The 7,113-nt window shown below is 49.5% G+C and overlaps 1 protein-coding gene across 1 annotated transcript in view; it reads left to right on the forward strand.

Moving 5' to 3' along the window:
• Nucleotides 1-7,113, forward strand: part of MAP3K20 (mitogen-activated protein kinase kinase kinase 20) — a 492,577-nt gene that overhangs the window by 160,607 nt on the left and 324,857 nt on the right. The window lies entirely within an intron of this gene.

A 7,113-nucleotide genomic window follows, 5' to 3' on the forward strand; every position in this document is an offset into this window, starting at 1 on the left:
GCCTGTGGCACTCAGGTGCACCCAAATGGAGTTGGTCTTAAGCCCGGTCTCCGAAAGGTGCAGCAGGTAATTTAAAAGTTCTCAGATTGGACAGGAGAAGGGGTCGAGACCCTTCTGCTCACACCTGATTGTAAACCTCCTCCTCTTCAAAGCATAAGACTTCCTGGTGGAAGGCTTTCTTGAGGCTACCAGGACCCAAGACACTTCTTCTGAGAGGTCAAACGGCTGCAGGATCAACCTTTCAACATCCAGGCCATGAGGGACTGGGTTCGAAGGTTGAGGTGGTGCAGTCTGCCCTGTCCTGTGTGAGGAGGATCGGGTCCCGCCAGGAGAGATCCCGCAGAAGTGGGAACCAGACTTGCCTCGGCCAACGGGGGGGGGGGGGGGGGGGCTACAAGGATCATGGGCCCTTGGTTCTGGAAATGCTTCAAGAGAGTCTTCATTATCAAAGGAAGTGGAGGGTACACATTCAGGAGGCCCTCTCCCCACTGGAGAGCAAAGGCATCAGTGGCTGTCTGACCTGGTCAGGGAATGGTACCGAGGAACTTTCCTGTTGCAGGGGGAGGCAAACAGATCCATGTTCGTGGTTCCTCAGAGATGGAAGATCCGGTCTGCCGCCACCTGCTTCAGGGACCACTTGCGGGGTTGGAAGGTGCGACTTAACCTGTCTGCTAAGGTGTTTTCTGCACCGGCCAAGTGCACTGCCCGGAGTAACATCCCCCGAGACAGGGCCCAACTCCAGATTTGCCCTGCTTCCTGACAAAGGAGGAAGGACCTGGTGCCCCCCCTGCTTGTTTATGTACCACATTGCCACCTGGTTGTCTGTCCAAATGAGGATCACCTTGCTGGACAGCTGATCTCGGAAGGCCCACAGTCCATACCGGATCGCCCTCAGCTCTAAGAAGTTTATCTGACACAGAGCTTCTTGAGCGGTCTACAGACCTTGGGTGCGGAGGTCCTCTATATGGACACCACATCTGTAGTAAGCACAACCTGGTGTGGAGGCACCTGAAAAGGCACCTCCTGCTCCAGATTGGATGGGGACCTCCATCAAGCCAAGGAGATCCTGAGAGAGGGGGAAACCTGGATACAGACCTGAAGGCACTGGGTGGCCTGCTGCCATTGGGAGCATAGAGTCCACTGGGCTCGACGCATAAGCAGGCGGGAAAATGGGGTGACATGGACCATCGCGGCCATGTGCCCAGGGAGCTGCAGCATATGCCATGCAGAGATCTGCCGGTGATTCTGGACCTCCTCTGCCAGGGTTAGCAGTGCATGCGCCCTGACACGAGGCAAAAAGGCCTCGTGTCAGGGCCTTTTTGCCTCGTGTCAAAAGGCCTCGTGTCAAAAGGCCTCGTGTCAGGGCCTGTGGTGCGTCCAACACAGCCCCTATGAAATCCAGCCGTGACGATAGATAGAGATTGGATTTCGGGTAGTTGATTAGAAACCCAAGGTATTCCAACACCCGAATGGTCCAGCATAGAGACCATGCTGCCCCCCCCCCCACCCCGCCTTCCGTGCTGCTCTTGAACAGCCAGTCATCCAGATATGGAAAGACCTGGATTCCCAGCTGGCGCAGAAAGGCAGCTACCACGGCCAAACACTTTGTGAAGACCCGGGACGCGGAGGCCAGGCCGAACGGGAGCATGCGGTACTGAAAATGTTGGCAGCCTACCATAAAGCGAAGATACCTCCTGTGACTGGCGAGGATCTTGATGTGGATATACGTGTCTTTGAGGTTGAGGGAGCAAAGCCAGTCTCTTCTTTGTAAGAGGGGAATCTTGAACCTTTCTTTCTTAAGAAATCTGTTCAAGGCTCGCAAATCGAGAATGAGATGGAGGCCTCCTGTTTCCTTTGGAATTAGAAAATAATGGGAATAAAACCCCCATCCCTGCCGCTCCCAAGGAACAGGTTCTACCGCTCAGGCTACTAGAAGGGCTGAGAGCTCCCCTTGGAGCACTTCTGGGGGCGAGACGGGATCCCACTGCAGGCATAGGGCAGAATCCAGCAGAACAGCCATGAGATTCAACCTGTAGCTATGACGGATGATGGACAAGACCCATTGATCCGACATCATGGCTGGCCACCGGTCCACAAAGAAACAGACCCCCGACCAGTGAGTCCTCTGGTGTCTGAAGTGGCAACTGGCTTATACTCCCTCGCATCCAGTCAAAACCCCTTAGCAGGGCTAGCCTGGGGTGCTGGCTGAGGCCTAGGGCCCTGCTGTGTTGAGATCTGCCCCTGTTGCTGGCCTGTTGTGCCGAGAGTGAGGGGCAGGAGGGTAGTACTTCCACGGCCCTGGCCGGGAAGACCTCTTAGAAGACATTGGTGAAGAAGATGGCACCGGTCGACAACTGCTGGAGAGTCTCATGGTGGTCCTTCAGCTGGAGACTGCCTCCTTGACCTTGTCACCAAACAGGTTAGCCCTGGTGCAAGGCAAGTCAGTTAGCGGTCCTGTACCTCTGAACGGAGGTCCGAGGCACGAAGCCAGGCAAGACGCCGTACAGAAATGCCGGCCACTGCAGCTCAGCCCGCCGTCTCAAAAACATCATAGGTAGCACGTACTTCATGCTTCTTACACACCAGGTCCTGCTGGACAAGCGCCGTAAGGGCTTCCTGAGTTTGCTGTCCCAGACCATCCGCATCCTCCTGGACTTGTTTCATGTACAAAAGGTAGGAGGCAATACGGGCCACTAACATGGAGTCTTGAAACACTCTCTTCCCCATAACATCACATGCCCTATTGTCCTTGCCAGGAGGGGCTGAGGCATGGGGGTGCTTCCAGAGCCGAAGAAGCAGCTCTCTGAAAATCTTGTGAACAGGCACTGCTACAACCTCCTTTGGGCATCCACGAACTAGAGAATCTCCAGCATCTTATGGCTGGCATCTTCCTCCGTCATAAGTTGAAAAGGAATGGCTTCAGTCATCGCCCGGACGAACCCCGTGAAGGTTAAGTTCTCAGGTGGAGAACGGCGGCGCTCCTTTGAGGGGGAAGGATCTGACGGAAGATCATCGGAATTCACCAATGAAGCATCCTCCCCCCAGGGGTCGTTCGGGCCCTCAGGCTCATCATGGTCACCCGGAGATGGGGGCTGGGGAACACTGGTCGTATCGATAGGCGGGGGCCTTGAGGATCCCGAGGGCATTGAGGGACCCAAAGGCCCAGACCAAGTCCCGGCAGTGCCGGATGGGGGGCATGAGGGCCCCGTGGAGTGAAGAGCATCAAAGGGCCCTCTTGCTCAGGTGCCTTGCATTTCGGTGGCTGACAGCCCACCGAGAAATCGCGGGGCGCCGGCAGTAACTGGGTCAGGAGGACATGGAGGAGGACATCAAGACGGTCCAACAATGGCTACAGCCCTGGTACCATGGATGTCATCTGTGCAGATGCTGGCATCAGCACAGGTGCCGGCATCAGTGCAGGCACCGGCCTCAAGGGCGTCGATGCTGGCACTGGCCCAGGTGACGGGAGCACCGGCTCCTTTTCTCGCAAAGCACGTTCCACTGCAAGGCGCAATTGACTTTCCAACTCCGCCTCAAAAGCCTTCGATGAAAGGGCAGGCTGAGAGGAGAGGTAAGAGGCCAATTCCTCCTCAGAGCCCCAAGGAGGATCAATGTCCAGCACCAGAACCGGTGTGGACAGCCTCGGGCCACTGGCTTCGAGGGAGGATGGAGCCTCCTTTTGCCGTAGCCACTTCGGGGGCAAGGTGACAAGCACCAGAGCCAGCCCGAGCCCAGCCCTGCGGGCAGACAGGGACCAGTAACGTGTTTCTGAGACGGTGCTCAGCCCGGTCCTTCCATGGCGCCAAGGATGAGGAAGACAATCCTGAAATCCGCGACTTGGAGGAGACCGAGGCTGGGCGATCCCCTGAGCCTTTTTCTCCCGCAAGCCTTGGGGGAGGAGTGGTCACTGAAGGGTCGAGGACAAATGGTTCCCCTCAGTCCTTTGGTGTCAATTGCATCGATGCCGAAGTGGAGGGTTCGGATTTACCCGAGCCAATAACCTTCCCCATCTTATCCAACCTGGCCTGACATCCTTTTGGGGTCATTTGAGCATACAATTCGCAGTCCCGAACATCGTGTGATGCCTGCAGGTGAAGGATGCACACATAAGAACATAAGAAATTGTCATACTGGATCAGACCAAGGGTCCATCATGCCCAGTATCCTGTTTCCAACAGAGGCCAAACCAGGCCACAAGAACCTGGCAATTACCCAAACACCAAGAAGATCCCATGCCACTGATGCAAATAATAGCAGTGGCTATTCCCTAAGTAAACTTGATTAATAGCAGTTAATGGACTTCTCCTCCATCGTGTGGATCTGGCAGGGACATAGTTCAGGGGCACTGGGGGCATCGATGGAAGCCTGAGGCCACCATGAGGCTTACCGTTGATCGCAAAAGGCACGAAGACCGGCAGGTACGGGAGAAGCACGAAAAATTACTACCGACCAAGAAAGGAGCAGGAACCGAAGAGAGATCCAGCGCAGGAAGAAAAAGCACAATTATCTCACTTTTGAAAGAGTTTCCCAAGAAAAGAGCATGAGCTCTACCTTTGCGAGACGAGAGCTTCGCGGAAAAAAGATTGAAGATAGACCCCGTGTGGATAGTGGCATGCTGAGCATGCTCAGTGTGCTAGTCAAAGTTTCTAGAAACTTTAACATAAGTTTTCTGTGCTGGGCTCCATCGGATAATGTCACCCACATGTGAGGACTACCATCCTGCTTGTCCTAGGAGAATGTTATGTATATTGTTATTTTGACCAATATAAAGTATGCAGAATTTTTAAATTTTGGTGCACAGAATTCCCCCAGGAGTAACAGATGTTGCCAGTTGAGTAACCCAAGATATTCTAGTGCTAGAAAGGAAGGGGTGTACAAATATATGTGCATCCAGTTTCAAAAACAATCAAGTCAGACTCATCTGCAGTATTCCATGCTAATTACTATACATGGTCACATCATATTTTGAAGGAAAGGAGAAGTATGATAGGTATTGCTGGTGAGGAGAGGTAAAATTGGGAAAGAAAACCAAACATGAATTGCATTAGAGTAGCTAAAAAAATCTGATTCATTAGAGATGGGCTAAAGTAGTCCTGGTTTCACTTGTATTTGTAACCCTGTTTTTCTTAGAGGAATTGGGCCTACGAGCATAGATGCAGTGGGGCAAAATCAGGACCGATTCAGCTTGTGTCAGATTTGTTATCTATAATTAATTTCTCTCTAAAGAAAGCCAATAAGGTAGCTGGATAGCTCTGCTTGACTTTCTCTATTACTGTGTGCTAAAAGTTTACTTCCTGTCTCCAAAGACATAAGCAGTGTTGCTTAACTGTCATAGAAGTAATGTTTACACTGATGTCTTTAAATCATTAGGTCAATATTTACACTTCACAATTAATTCTGTATTCTCTTTCTTGTTTGTCAGTTATTATAACTGTTGATGGAGTATTAAAGGTAGGATAATTTTTGCTGATTACTCATTAACTTTTGCTGCTATGGCTGCTGGTGTTTTTGTATCAGATGATCGATGCATCCTTTTCGTCTGTATTCCAGATCTGTGACTTTGGTGCCTCGAGGTTCCACTCCCATACAACACACATGTCTTTAGTAGGAACGTTCCTTGGATGGCCCCAGAAGTTATCCAGAGTCTTCCAGTGTCTGACACCTGTGACACATATTCCTATGGTGTGGTGAGTTAGGTCCTTACATCTTTTTAGTAAAGCTCAAGTCTAATCAGTGAATCACAGATTAGTGGAGCACTGTCTTCACTGAGAAGCTTCTGCTACTTTTAATCTGTACTATGAAACAATCCTTTGGATCCTATTTAGTAATATCTGGTCATTCTGGGTGCATTATAAATTAAACTTATATTGGCTCATTGTTTTGGCCATTTTGAGGAACTGAGCCCACAAGACACCTTGCACCACCCATTATTTATTGCTGAATAGTAAATAAGGCTTGTTCGTAGTAAAATGCATATGTAAAATACTGAGGTCGATATTTAGCCACAGAGAGGCTAGTTAAGTTAGCTGCATATAACTCATGCACTTAAAAAAAATGTTCTCACCTCAAGCTTACAGAAGGGTTTGGGTTCGTAAAAGGGATCAGAGAGCACTACCTCTGTAATCTGGAAGTATACACTAGAGAAGTTAAATATCAACAGGGAGCAGCAGATTGCATGGACAGTTATAATCAAGGGAGGGAATAAGAGTAAGATAATGTAGGAATGTTTATGTAATTAAACAAAGTTTTGTTCAAGAATAAATGAAGAAAAACAAATAAAACAATACAAGCATATAATTTTTGTTTTATGTTTGATATTTCTATTACTATTTAGTAGAACTGTATTTTAAGTACCATTGCTTTTCATTGTAATGTTCTCTTGCATGAGAATAATAAACTAAACCTGCAGGGAATAGCAAAATAATGCTTGGCAAAAGAGCAATAACTTTATATCTTCAAAGTGACAGTAGTATACAGCACAATTATGTGTTTTTGCTTATTCATAGGGCTTTTCATTAGTGATTAAAATCAGTCAGTCCCAGTAGATCACTCCGATATGAAAATCAAGGTTGTCGGTTTTAACTGATGAACAGCACCTACCCCCCCCCCCCCCAACATAGTTCCCTCTAAGCTGAGCACGTGAGCAACCACTCATATATTTTGGAGCTCCGCTCACAGGTTTTACACGGGCGAGCACATACATTTTTCTTTGTGCTATATACAGAAAAGCAAAACTAATACTGGCGGCACTCAAAAATTGTTGCTGACATGAAAAGAAATGTGCACACACCTAGTCACTTCTTAGAAGTGACTGTGCCTCCCAGCCTCCCCTGTCCTTTGGACCTTTTCTATAGAAACTGGAGCTGGTTCAAGGCCGGATTACAGTGGCAACAGCAACACACTCTGAAGGTATAGGACAGGGGTCGGGAACCTTTTTGGCTGAGAGCCATGAATGCCACATATTTTAAAATGTAATTCTGTGAGAGCCATACAAGACCTACCAAATTAATTTACTACAACCCCCTACTCTCCTGACGCCCCCCAAGGCCTGCCAAAAGTCCCTGGTGGTCCAGCGGGGGTCCAGGGCTCGCAGACAAATCTTTAAAAAAAAGT

The sequence above is a fragment of the Rhinatrema bivittatum genome, chromosome 6 (assembly GCF_901001135.1).
Source record: "Rhinatrema bivittatum chromosome 6, aRhiBiv1.1, whole genome shotgun sequence".
Classification (NCBI taxonomy): domain Eukaryota; kingdom Metazoa; phylum Chordata; class Amphibia; order Gymnophiona; family Rhinatrematidae; genus Rhinatrema; species Rhinatrema bivittatum.